Source organism: Platichthys flesus, chromosome 6, assembly GCF_949316205.1.
Source record: "Platichthys flesus chromosome 6, fPlaFle2.1, whole genome shotgun sequence".
NCBI classification, from domain to species: domain Eukaryota; kingdom Metazoa; phylum Chordata; class Actinopteri; order Pleuronectiformes; family Pleuronectidae; genus Platichthys; species Platichthys flesus.
The window spans coordinates 26,639,398-26,652,809 of NC_084950.1; the positions used below are offsets into that span (position 1 = coordinate 26,639,398).

The 13,412-nt window shown below is 41.6% G+C and overlaps 1 long non-coding RNA gene across 1 annotated transcript; it reads left to right on the forward strand.

Moving 5' to 3' along the window:
• Nucleotides 1–11,198: 11,198 nt before the first annotated feature.
• On the forward strand, nt 11,199–13,027 carry LOC133955584 (uncharacterized). The gene is made up of 3 exons (XR_009920891.1): nt 11,199–11,405; nt 12,040–12,093; nt 12,362–13,027. It is a non-coding gene; the product is annotated as an uncharacterized LOC133955584 (long non-coding RNA).
• The last annotated feature ends 385 nt before the right edge of the window (nt 13,028–13,412 follow it).

Genomic DNA, 13,412 nt, shown 5'->3' on the forward strand with positions numbered 1-13,412 from the left:
TGACACAAAATTTCTCACGCTACATCAGAGCGCCTACTTGAACAGATCTATATGTCTGTGCGTAATAATAGTGATGGCGCCACCTACTGGCAAACCTACTGCCGCAGAGCGCAAAACGCATGCAACGTGGAGAAGTGCATGCTCGATCGATGATGTGCGCTTGGTCATCGATCGCTCTCTCCACCGACCGCAACAGGCTTCAACGTGCGGGTGCTCGGGCCCGCAAGTGCTACAACGTAGCCCTAGTTATTAGGGCCCGAGCACCGAATGGTGAGAGGCCCTATTGAATCTGTAAGGATTTTTATTATTATTATTATTATTATTATTATTATTATTATTAGGGCCCGAGCACCGAATGGTGAGAGGCCCTATTGAATCTGTAAGGATTTTTATTATTATTATTATTATTATTATTATTATTATTATTATTAGGGCCCGAGCACCGAATGGTGAGAGGCCCTATTGAATCTGTAAGGATTTTTATTATTATTATTATTATTATTATTATTATTATTATTTCCCTTTGGGGGGCTTTTTCAGGGTCTAGACATGCTCAAAAAGTTATAAAACTTTGCAGGAAATTCAAGGTCTGCGGATATTTTAGTATTCTGGAGTAATTGGAATTGGGCGTTGCAAAATGGCTCTACAGCGCCCCCTGGAACCAGCCCCTAGGTTTCCACATAACGGATTTTCATCAAAATCTGGATATAGGTGTATCGTGACCAGTCATGAAAAAAAGTCTCATGGAGCATTATGAAAAACGCAACAGGAAGTCCGCCATTTTGCTTTTAGTGGCCATTTTGGCAATATCCCACATTTTTACTTTAAAGTACTTGTCCCAGGGCTTTCATCAGATCAACTTCAAATTCAGATGAGTGTCATCACAACAAGATGGAGATAAAAAATGATTGAGGGATTTTTTTTTTATCACACCGTGTGACCGTGGCATGGCGTTAAAAATTGGTTACACGCCATCAAAACACGGGCATCTGTATCTCGGACATACATGTTCCAATCAAGTCCAAACTAGACATGTAAGACAATAGTCCCCGCCTGATGACATCTATGCATAAGTGATGACTTAAAACCACAGCGCCCCCTGGTGGCAACAGGAAATGTCTTGTTTTTTGCTTGTCTTACACTTGGATGAATTTCTCCTCATCCACTGACCTCAACCACGTCAAACTGTATCAAATGGGTCCCAAGACATTGACAATGAAGACATAAGATTACCGTGACTTTTCGTCAAACGCCATATGAACGGCGTGGCATTAAAGTTCATCAACTCGCCGTGAAACACGAAATTGCTGTAACTTCAGTGTTCATGATTCTATCTCTCTCAAACTACATGTGTGTAACAACAGCCCCCCCCTGAAGATATTCATATGGTTTTAAGAAATGGGCGTGGCAAAAAAACTGACCAGCGCCCCCTATAGGGCAACCCCGGCACTACGATGGCCGACATTTATACAAATCTATCGGGACATGTGTCGTTTCATAACAAACAAAAAAATATCTTGGATAGGTATGCTTGACCAAACAGGGAGGCCGCAATTTTGGATTAAGTGGCCATTTTTTTTCCATATTCCACATTTTTACACGATGCACTTGTCCCAGGGCTTTCATCCGATTAACTTCAAATTAAGATCAGTGCCATCACAACAAGATGGAGATAAAAAGTGATTAAGAGATTGACCTTTCGTCGCACCGTGTGACCGTGGCGTGGCGTCTTGAGTTTGATTAAACGCCATCAAAACACGAGGTTCTGTATCTCGGACATGCATTGTCCAATCGAGTCCAAACTAGACATGTAAGACAAGGGTGCCATCCTGATGACATCTACACAGAAATTATGACTTGAAATTACAGCGCCCCCTGGTGGCTACAGGAAGTGACATGTTTTATACTTTGATGAACTGCTCCTGGCTGATTTACAATATACAGCTCAAATCAGATCAGTCAAGTCATTAGATCATGGTCAGAATTGTGACGTTTCCTCAAACCGTGTAAACATTGATGTGCGGCGAAGGATTTTCCTTCGCCAAAGGACACGATGTTATCATAACTCCACTGTGCATTGTCCTATCACTACCAAACTTCTGTCACATGATAAGAGTACAAGCCTGAACAGCTCTATGTGTCAATATTTCCTCAGTGTCATAGCGCCACCTACTGATTCACCAGGAAACAGGAAGTACTTTGTTAATCCACTCTGCATTATCCAACCGGCTCCAAACTACTGACCTATGATCACAATACTGATCTGAACAGCTCCACATATAAATATTAGTTCAGGGTCATAGCGCCACCTACTGATCAGTGTGAAAATTAATTTGTGTTAACATTGTCCAATTGACACAAAATTGCTCACGCTACATCAGAGCGCCTACATGAACAGATATATATGTCTCTGCGTAATAATAGTGATGGCGCCACCTACTGGCAAACTTACTGCCGCAGAGCGCAAAACGCATGCAACGTGGAGAAGTGCATGCTCGATCGATGATGTGCGCTTGGTCATCGATCGCTCTCTCCACCGACCGCAACAGGCTTCAACGTGCGGGTGCTCGGGCCCGCAAGTGCTACAACGTAGCCCTAGTTATTATTATTATTATTATTTCCCTTTGGGGGGCTTTTTCAGGGTCTAGACATGCTCAAAAAGTTATGAAACTTTGCAGGAAATTCAAGGTCTGCGGATATTTTAGTATTCTGGAGTAATTGGAATTGGGCGTGGCAAAATGGCTCTACAGCGCCCCCTGGAACCAGCCCCTAGGTTTCCACATAACGGATTTTCATCAAAATCTGGATATAGGTGTATCGTGACCAGTCATGAAAAAAAGTCTCATGGAGCATTATGAAAAACGCAACAGGAAGTCCGCCATTTTGCTTTTAGTGGCCATTTTGGCAATATCCCACATTTTTACTTTTACGTACTTGTCCCAGGGCTTTCATCGGATCAACTTCAAATTCAGATGAGTGTCATCACAACAAGATGGAGATAAAAAATGATTGAGGGATTTTTTTTTTATCACACCGTGTGACCGTGGCATGGCGTTAAAAATTGGTTACACGCCATCAAAACACGGGCATCTGTATCTCGGACATACATGTTCCAATCAAGTCCAAACTAGACATGTAAGACAATAGTCCCCGCCTGATGACATCTATGCATAAATGATGACTTAAAACCGCAGCGCCCCCTGGTGGCAACAGGAAATGTCTTGTTTTTTGCTTGTCTTACACTTGGATGAATTTCTCCTCATCCACTGACCTCAACCATGTCAAACTGTATCAAATGGGTCCCAAGACATTGACAATGAAGACATAAGATTACCGTGACTTTTCGTCAAACGCCATATGAATGGCGTGGCATTAAAGTTCATCAACTCGCCTTGAAACACGAAATTGCTGTAACTTCAGTGTTCATGATTCTATCTCTCTCAAACTACATGTGTGTAACAACAGCCCCCCCCTGAAGATATTCATATGGTTTTAAGAAATGGGCGTGGCAAAAAAACTGACCAGCGCCCCCTATAGGGCAACCCCGGCACTACGATGGCCGACATTTATACAAATCTATCGGGACATGTGTCGTTTCATAACAAACAAAAAAATATCTTGGATAGGTATGCTTGACCAAACAGGGAGGCCGCCATTTTGGATTAAGTGGCCATTTTTTTTCCATATTCCACATTTTTACTTGATGCACTTGTCCCAGGGCTTTCATCAGATTAACTTCAAATTAAGATCAGTGCCATCACAACAAGATGGAGATAAAAAGTGATTAAGAGATTGACCTTTCGTCACACCGTGTGACCGTGGCGTGGCGTCTTGAGTTTGATTAAACGCCATCAAAACACGAGGTTCTGTATCTCGGACATACATTGTCCAATCGAGTCCAAACTAGACATGTAAGACAAGGGTGCCATCCTGATGACATCTACACAGAAATTATGACTTGAAATTACAGCGCCCCCTGATGGCTACAGGAAGTGACATGTTTTATTATTATTATTATTATTATTTCCCTTTGGGGGGCTTTTTCAGGGTCTAGACATGCTCAAAAAGTTATGAAACTTTGCAGGAAATTCAAGGTCTGCGGATATTTTAGTATTCTGGAGTAATTGGAATTGGGCGTGGCAAAATGGCTCTACAGCGCCCCCTGGAACCAGCCCCTAGGTTTCCACATAACGGATTTTCATCAAAATCTGGATATAGGTGTATCGTGACCAGTCATGAAAAAAAGTCTCATGGAGCATTATGAAAAACGCAACAGGAAGTCCGCCATTTTGCTTTTAGTGGCCATTTTGGCAATATCCCACATTTTTACTTTTACGTACTTGTCCCAGGGCTTTCATCAGATCAACTTCAAATTCAGATGAGTGTCATCACAACAAGATGGAGATAAAAAATGATTGAGGGATTTTTTTTTTATCACACCGTGTGACCGTGGCATGGCGTTAAAAATTGGTTACACGCCATCAAAACACGGGCATCTGTATCTCGGACATACATGTTCCAATCAAGTCCAAACTAGACATGTAAGACAATAGTCCCCGCCTGATGACAGCTATGCATAAATGATGACTTAAAACCGCAGCGCCCCCTGGTGGCAACAGGAAATGTCTTGTTTTTTGCTTGTCTTACACTTGGATGAATTTCTCCTCATCCACTGACCTCAACCATGTCAAACTGTATCAAATGGGTCCCAAGACATTGACAATGAAGACATAAGATTACCGTGACTTTTCGTCAAACGCCATATGAATGGCGAAGCATTAAAGTTCATCAACTCGCCGTGAAACACGAAATTGCTGTAACTTCAGTGTTCATGATTCTATCTCTCTCAAACTACATGTGTGTAACAGAAGCCCCCCCCTGAAGATATTCATATGGTTTTAAGAAATGGGCGTGGCAAAAAAACTGACCAGCGCCCCCTATAGGGCAACCCCGGCACTACGATGGCCGACATTTATACAAATCTATCGGGACATGTGTCGTTTCATAACAAACAAAAAAATATCTTGGATAGGTATGCTTGACCAAACAGGGAGGCCGCCATTTTGGATTAAGTGGCCATTTTTTTTCCATATTCCACATTTTTACTTGATGCACTTGTCCCAGGGCTTTCATCAGATTAACTTCAAATTAAGATCAGTGCCATCACAACAAGATGGAGATAAAAAGTGATTAAGAGATTGACCTTTCGTCACACCTTGTGACCGTGGCGTGGCGTCTTGAGTTTGATTAAACGCCATCTAAACACGAGGTTCTGTATCTCGGACATACATTGTCCAATCGAGTCCAAACTAGACATGTAAGACAAGGGTGCCATCCTGATGACATCTACACAGAAATTATGACTTGAAATTACAGCGCCCCCTGGTGGCTACAGGAAGTGACATGTTTTATACTTTGATGAACTGCTCCTGGCTGATTTACAATATACAGCTCAAATCAGATCAGTCAAGTCATTAGATCATGGTCAGAATTGTGACGTTTCCTCAAACCGTGTAAACATTGATGTGCGACGAAGGATTTTCCTTCGCCAAAGGACACGATGTTATCATAACTCCACTGTGCATTGTCCTATCACTACAAAACTTCTGTCACATGGTCAGAGTCCAAGCCTGAACAGCTCTATGTGTCAGTATTTCCTCAGTGTCATAGCGCCACCTACTGATTCGCCAGGAAACAGGAAGTACTTTGTTAATCCACTCTGCATTATCCAACCGGCTCCAAACTACTGACCTATGATCACAATACTGATCTGAACAGCTCCACATATAAATATTAGTTCAGGGTCATAGCGCCACCTACTGATCAGTGTGAAAATTAAGTTGTGTTAACATTGTCCAATTGACACAAAATTGCTCACGCTACATCAGAGCGCCTACATGAACAGATATATATGTCTGTGCGTAATAATAGTGATGGCGCCACCTACTGGCAAACCTACTGCCGCAGAGCGCAAAACGCATGCAACGTGGAGAAGTGCATGCTCGATCGATGATGTGCGCTTGGTCATCGATCGCTCTCTCCACCGACCGCAACAGGCTTCAACATGCGGGTGCTCGGGCCCGCAAGTGCTACAACGTAGCCCTAGTTATTATTTCCCTTTGGGGGGCTTTTTCAGGGTCTAGACATGCTCAAAAAGTTATGAAACTTTGCAGGAAATTCAAGGTCTGCGGATATTTTAGTATTCTGGAGTAATTGGAATTGGGCGTGGCAAAATGGCTCTACAGCGCCCCCTGGAACCAGCCCCTAGGTTTCCACATAACGGATTTTCATCAAAATCTGGATATAGGTGTATCGTGACCAGTCATGAAAAAAAGTCTCATGGAGCATTATGAAAAACGCAACAGGAAGTCCGCCATTTTGCTTTTAGTGGCCATTTTGGCAATATCCCACATTTTTACTTTTACGTACTTGTCCCAGGGCTTTCATCAGATCAACTTCAAATTCAGATGAGTGTCATCACAACAAGATGGAGATAAAAAATGATTGAGGGATTTTTTTTTTATCACACCGTGTGACCGTGGCATGGCGTTAAAAATTGGTTACACGCCATCAAAACACGGGCATCTGTATCTCGGACATACATGTTCCAATCAAGTCCAAACTAGACATGTAAGACAATAGTCCCCGCCTGATGACATCTATGCATAAATGATGACTTAAAACCGCAGCGCCCCCTGGTGGCAACAGGAAATGTCTTGTTTTTTGCTTGTCTTACACTTGGATGAATTTCTCCTCATCCACTGACCTCAACCATGTCAAACTGTATCAAATGGGTCCCAAGACATTGACAATGAAGACATAAGATTACCGTGACTTTTCGTCAAACGCCATATGAATGGCGTGGCATTAAAGTTCATCAACTCGCCGTGAAACACGAAATTGCTGTAACTTCAGTGTTCATGATTCTATCTCTCTCAAACTACATGTGTGTAACAACAGCCCCCCCCTGAAGATATTCATATGGTTTTAAGAAATGGGCGTGGCAAAAAAACTGACCAGAGCCCCCTATAGGGCAACCCCGGCACTACGATGGCCGACATTTATACAAATCTATCGGGACATGTGTCGTTTCATAACAAACAAAAAAATATCTTGGATAGGTATGCTTGACCAAACAGGGAGGCCGCCATTTTGGATTAAGTGGCCATTTTTTTTCCATATTCCACATTTTTACTTGATGCACTTGTCCCAGGGCTTTCATCAGATTAACTTCAAATTAAGATCAGTGCCATCACAACAAGATGGAGATAAAAAGTGATTAAGAGATTGACCTTTCGTCACACCGTGTGACCGTGGCGTGGCGTCTTGGGTTTGATTAAAAGCCAACAAAACACGAGGTTCTGTATCTCGGACATACATTGTCCAATCGAGTCCAAACTAGACATGTAAGACAAGGGTGCCATCCTGATGACATCTACACAGAAATTATGACTTGAAATTACAGCGCCCCCTGGTGGCTACAGGAAGTGACATGTTTTATACTTTGATGAACTGCTCCTGGCTGATTTACAATATACAGCTCAAATCAGATCAGTCAAGTCATTAGATCATGGTCAGAATTGTGACGTTTCCTCAAACCGTGTAAACATTGATGTGCGGCGAAGGATTTTCCTTCGCCAAAGGACACGATGTTATCATAACTCCACTGTGCATTGTCCTATCACTACAAAACTTCTGTCACATGGTCAGAGTCCAAGCCTGAACAGCTCTATGTGTCAATATTTCCTCAGTGTCATAGCGCCACCTACTGATTCGCCAGGAAACAGGAAGTACTTTGTTAATCCACTCTGCATTATCCAACCGGCTCCAAACTACTGACCTATGATCACAATCCTGAATAGAACAGCTCCATATATGAATATTAGTTCAGGATCATAGCGCCACCTATTGATCAGTGTGAAAATTAAGTTGCGGAAACATTGTCCAATTGACACAAAATTTCTCACGCTACATCAGAGTGCCTACTTGAACAGATCTATATGTCTGTGCGTAATAATAGTGATGGCGCCACCTACTGGCAAACCTACTGCCGCAGAGCGCAAAACGCATGCAACGTGGAGAAGTGCATGCTCGATCGATGATGTGCGCTTGGTCATCGATCGCTCTCTCCACCGACCGCAACAGGCTTCAACGTGCGGGTGCTCGGGCCCGCAAGTGCTACAACGTAGCCCTAGTTATTATTATTTCCCTTTGGGGGGCTTTTTCAGGGTCTAGACATGCTCAAAAAGTTATGAAACTTTGCAGGAAATTCAAGGTCTGCGGATATTTTAGTATTCTGGAGTAATTGGAATTGGGCGTGGCAAAATGGCTCTACAGCGCCCCCTGGAACCAGCCCCTAGGTTTCCACATAACGGATTTTCATCAAAATCTGGATATAGGTGTATCGTGACCAGTCATGAAAAAAAGTCTCATGGAGCATTATGAAAAACGCAACAGGAAGTCCGCCATTTTGCTTTTAGTGGCCATTTTGGCAATATCCCACATTTTTACTTTTACGTACTTGTCCCAGGGCTTTCATCAGATCAACTTCAAATTCAGATGAGTGTCATCACAACAAGATGGAGATAAAAAATGATTGAGGGATTTTTTTTTTATCACACCGTGTGACCGTGGCATGGCGTTAAAAATTGGTTACACGCCATCAAAACACGGCCATCTGTATCTCGGACATACATATTCCAATCAAGTCCAAACTAGACATGTAAGACAATAGTCCCCGCCTGATGACATCTATGCATAAATGATGACTTAAAACCGCAGCGCCCCCTGGTGGCAACAGGAAATGTCTTGTTTTTTGCTTGTCTTACACTTGGATGAATTTCTCCTCATCCACTGACCTCAACCATGTCAAACTGTATCAAATGGGTCCCAAGACATTGACAATGAAGACATAAGATTACCCTGACTTTTCGTCAAACGCCATATGAATGGCGTGGCATTAAAGTTCATCAACTCGCCGTGAAACACGAAATTGCTGTGACTTCAGTGTTTATGATTCTATCTCTCTCAAACTACATGTGTGTAACAACAGCCCCCCACTGAAGATATTCATATGGTTTTAAGAAATGGGCGTGGCAAAAAAACTGACCACCGCCCCCTATAGGGCAACCCCGGCACTACAATGGCCGACATTTATACAAATCTATCGGGACATGTGTCGTTTCATAACAAACAAAAAAATATCTTGGATAGGTATGCTTGACCAAACAGGGAGGCCGCCATTTTGGATTAAGTGGCCATTTTTTTTCCATATTCCACATTTTTACTTGATGCACTTGTCCCAGGGCTTTCATCAGATTAACTTAAAATTAAGATCAGTGCCATCACAACAAGATGGAGATAAAAAGTGATTAAGAGATTGACCTTTCGTCACACCGTGTGACCGTGGCGTGGCGTCTTGAGTTTGATTAAACGCCATCAAAACACGAGGTTCTGTATCTCGGACATACATTGTCCAATCGAGTCCAAACTAGACATGTAAGACAAGGGTGCCATCCTGATGACATCTACACAGAAATTATGACTTGAAATTACAGCGCCCCCTGGTGGCTACAGGAAGTGACATGTTTTATACTTTGATGAACTGCTCCTGGCTGATTTACAATATACAGCTCAAATCAGATCAGTCAAGTCATTAGATCATGGTCAGAATTGTGACGTTTCCTCAAACCGTGTAAACATTGATGTGCGGCGAAGGATTTTCCTTCGCCAAAGGACACGATGTTATCATAACTCCACTGTGCATTGTCCTATCACTACCAAACTTCTGTCACATGATAAGAGTACAAGCCTGAACAGCTCTATGTGTCAATATTTCCTCAGTGTCATAGCGCCATCTACTGATTCACCAGGAAACAGGAAGTACTTTGTTAATCCACTCTGCATTATCCAACCGGCTCCAAACTACTGACCTATGATCACAATCCTGAATAGAACAGCTCCATATATGAATATTAGTATTCTGGAGTATTTTGAAAAGGGCGTGGCAAAATGGCTCAAGAGCGCCACCTACGGAAAAGCCCCTCATTTAGCATTCACTGATCTTCAAAAAAAACAAAGACTATTGTGTATCATGACTAGATGCACAAAAAAGGCCATCAGTGCATTCTGAATAACGCAACAGGAAGCCCGCCAGTTTGACTTTAGTGGCCATTTTGGTCATATTCGATATTTTTTGTTTTAAGTACTCCTCCTACAGCTTTCATCAAATCAACTTACCATTTAGACGATCGTCATCACAACAAAATGGAGATCTAAAGTTATTGAAGGATTAAGTTTTAGCAAAACCGTCTGACCGTGGTGTGGCCTCAAAGTTTGATTAAACGCCATCAAAACACGGGCTCCTGTATCTTGGACATATTTTGTCCAATCGAGTCCAAACTATACACATAAGACAAGAGTCGCGACCTGAAGACATCTACCTAGAAATCATGACTTATGACGGTGCAGAAATTGTGACTTACAATCACAGCGCCCCCTGGTGGCAACAGGAAATGTCTTGTTTTTGGTACGTGTTATGTTTTTATGTACTACTCAGACAGCTTTCATCAGATCAACTTAAAAATTAGATGGGACTCTACAAAACAAGATGAAGATCTAAAGTTATCAATATTTAAACTTTTCATCATACCGTGTGACCGTGGTGAGGTCTCAAAGTTCGACTAAACGCCAATATAAGCGAGCTTCTGTAACTTAGACATATTTTGTCCAATCGACTCCAAACTACACATATAAGACAAGAGTCGCGACCGGAAGACATCTACCTAGAAATCATGACTTAAAAGGAAAGCGCCCCCTGGCGGCATCAGGAAATGTCTTGTTTTGGTCATCTTACTCTTTGATGTATTTCCCCCCAGCCACTTTGCTAAACCATGTCAAACTGTGTCAAATTGGTCTCAAGATATTGATAATGTAGGCATAACATTTCTGTGACTTTTCATCATGCGGAATGTTAATGGCGTGGCATCAAAGTTCATCAGCTCACCATGAAAAATGAAACCCATTTTAACAGAGTTACCATGAACGCAGCATGAGACCGCTTTCGGTTTGTTACGTCTCACACTTGGATGTATTTCTCCTCATTCACTTTGCTAAACCATGTCAAACTGTGTCACATGGGTCTCAATATATTGATAATGTAGGCATAACATTGCTGTGAGTTTTCATCATGCGGATTATTCATAGCTTTGCAGCAGACTTCTTCAACTCGCCATGACAAACGAAGCTGCATTTAACACAGCTGCAAGTGAACTCATCATGAGAATCTTCTTCCGTGCTGCAGTCTGTGCTGAAGATACACACACCATCGTATCAGTAGCACAGTTTGATGTTCTGCTTGTTCATCTGACGGACACGTTAACGCCGACTGCGCTCCCGTTTCTGTGGTAAGTCACGTAGAGTATTTTATTTACATGTGTTCGCAGTGATTCGCAGGGTGCCTTTGAATCAGGCGTGCTAGCTTAGCAACGCTAATCCGGAAACTACATACCAGCTGCAAACGGCTTCGAAGCCAATGCTAGCTGTTACCGACACAACACTGTGAACCCAGGTCCACCAAGCAGAGACAAGCGTTAATTTATAAGGATGAATCTGAGAAAGGAGACTGTGTGTAGGCTCAAGGAGCTAGCTGACACCTGAGTGTTTAACGTCACATCCGCATTGCAAGAGAAGCTGTTCAAAGGAGCATTACGTGTCCTATATCTCTTTCTTCAGAGTAGTGTTGTAACGTGTTACATTGAAAAGTAACCGTGTCTGCCACCTTCACTCTTTAAATCACTAATCTCAGACACACTTCACTGAATTCTTTTGTTAAATATGAGTAAATCAAAGAATTGTAACTTTAATAGAACAGACAGTGTCATACAGAATTGTAGGCTAATATGCACTACCTATTTCCTTAGCTGAAATGATTTAACTTTGAATTAATATTTTATTTTTACTATGTAAAAGTCTGTTAAAAAGTTGACCTGGCACACGTATGACTTTACATATCTGTGCATTGGTTTTATGTTCCTCTAGAAGGTCCAGCATGAGACACAACTTGAATCCAACCAGACTGAACACTGACTCCTGGTAGTGACCTGTTTTCATTACTAATACAAACAATCAAAGTATTGCACATAATGCATTACTAATACAAACAAAGTATTGCACATAATGCATAATGTATTAAATTATAATGCAATACTTTTAACGTGAAATAACTCCATACTGTACATTTATTGTCATGCTGGTGCACGTTTTAATCCAAAAGCATATTCAAATACATAGTTGAATATCCACAGAAAATGAGAATCCTGTACAATAATGATATATTTTGTGTTTCCTATCATTTTATTAGGGACAGACGAGCCTGAAGGACACAGCTGTGATGACCATGTTCTGTCTCTTATGGCAAAGCAGAAATATTAAACACTGGGTTGACCAGCACGAAGCTGCAGATCTCCACCATGTTGCTGCTGAGGACATCAAGTGCTGCAGTTCTTCATCTATGAAGAGAAAAAACGCACTGTTAAAGAATGTTTTGTGTTGTTTATGAAGAACAACAGATTTCAGATAGAACCGTTGTACTGTGGTCTTGGTTTGTATCCTCATGGTTAAATGTACATATTTTAAGTCCCTTCTGATAAAACTACTGAAAGAAATACAACATTGTACAAATAGATAAAATGTCTTTCTACCTCATCTGTAATATTCGAGGTGATAATCTCCCACAGAGCTATTGATAACAGTCCACATCAAGTCTCTCCACTTCCCTCAGTGTGAAAACATGATTATATAATTAATTTGAGAACTGTTAACAACACTGATGTGTGGACATTACAATTAAACTAAACTGTCTAATTCACTGTAAAACTCCATGACTGGCTAAATAAACGAGGTGGGAATAGTAATGGTGGATATACCAGCCTGTAACAGAATAATGGTGAAACATAGTTACTATCACATGCAACTTACACGTGTAGCATCTTGATATTAACGTATTAAAATAAAAAATAACGTCACAACCAAACACACGACTCTGTAGCCAACTTGCTTCAATCTGTTCATTAGACGTGTTAAATAAACTAACTTTTATAACAATTTTATATTAAAAAAGCCTTGAGCCATGTAAGCATATGATGATAGACAAAGCAATAGGTTTTGTTGTTGTATAGTTTCAAGCAGTGGTGGGAGGTAACGTAGTACAAATACTTCTTTCCTGTACTTAAGTAGATTTTACACATTTCTGTTCTTTACTTGAGTATTTACTTTCCTGACGACTTTTTACTTTTACTTGCTACATTTGAACACAGATATCTGTACTTTCTACTTCTTACATTCTCAAAACTGTCTCGTTACTTGAGCAGCGGAGGTTGGCGCAACGCGAGCCTGTATGCACGGCGCACCTC